Below are 757 nucleotides of genomic sequence, written 5' to 3'. Positions count from 1 at the left end.
ATATATATATAAAGTTAATTGGAAAATAGATAATTCAAGATGAGACTATATGGGTATAAATATTTAAAATAAATAAATAATGCATCACAGCTAATTTTTTATGGACTAAATAGTAAGATTCATAGGTATCCTTTATCCCTGTCTCATTATTAATTATAAGGCACATACAAATAATGTATAGGAAATAAAATATGTCTGATAAGAAAACTCTAGTACTCCATGGTATTACAAGTTCATATAGTAATGTATTACCTGTCTTATAAAAACCAGTAAACGAAAACTCTATTTTTATATTGGTTATATTCTGAAAAATGAAAATTTTTACAACCAGTTATTGAGCACACAGAACATCTTTTTTTGAAGTACTTAGTTTCAAATCAATCTCTGGAAGAAGACAAAGAGATGTATAGTCTTAAAGACTTGGAATATAATGTTAACTTGCAATAAAATGGGGGAAAAATAATTAAACACAAAAGTCCTTTTCTTAAAATTATTTGTAGTCAATTTACTCTTTAATGGTATTTAGCTAAACCAGGCTGCATTTCCTATCCAAATAATAGCTAAGGGAAGTAGTAAAAGATTATTTGGCTAATCAGAAAAACAGGTATTTAACCTACAGATAATTGTATTATTACACAAAATGTGTTTGTTCTATGTATCTTGCTTTAAAATCTAATTATTACTATGCTCTGTTGGAGAAGGAGGGGCAATCTCCTCTTGTACCAGTTATATCTGATTTGACAATACACACAAAAAA

Source organism: Elephantulus edwardii, unplaced genomic scaffold (genome assembly GCF_000299155.1).
Source record: "Elephantulus edwardii isolate Elephantulus edwardi_28Jun2011 unplaced genomic scaffold, EleEdw1.0 scaffold00015, whole genome shotgun sequence".
Taxonomy (NCBI): domain Eukaryota; kingdom Metazoa; phylum Chordata; class Mammalia; order Macroscelidea; family Macroscelididae; genus Elephantulus; species Elephantulus edwardii.
This window is presented reverse-complemented; position numbering follows the sequence as displayed.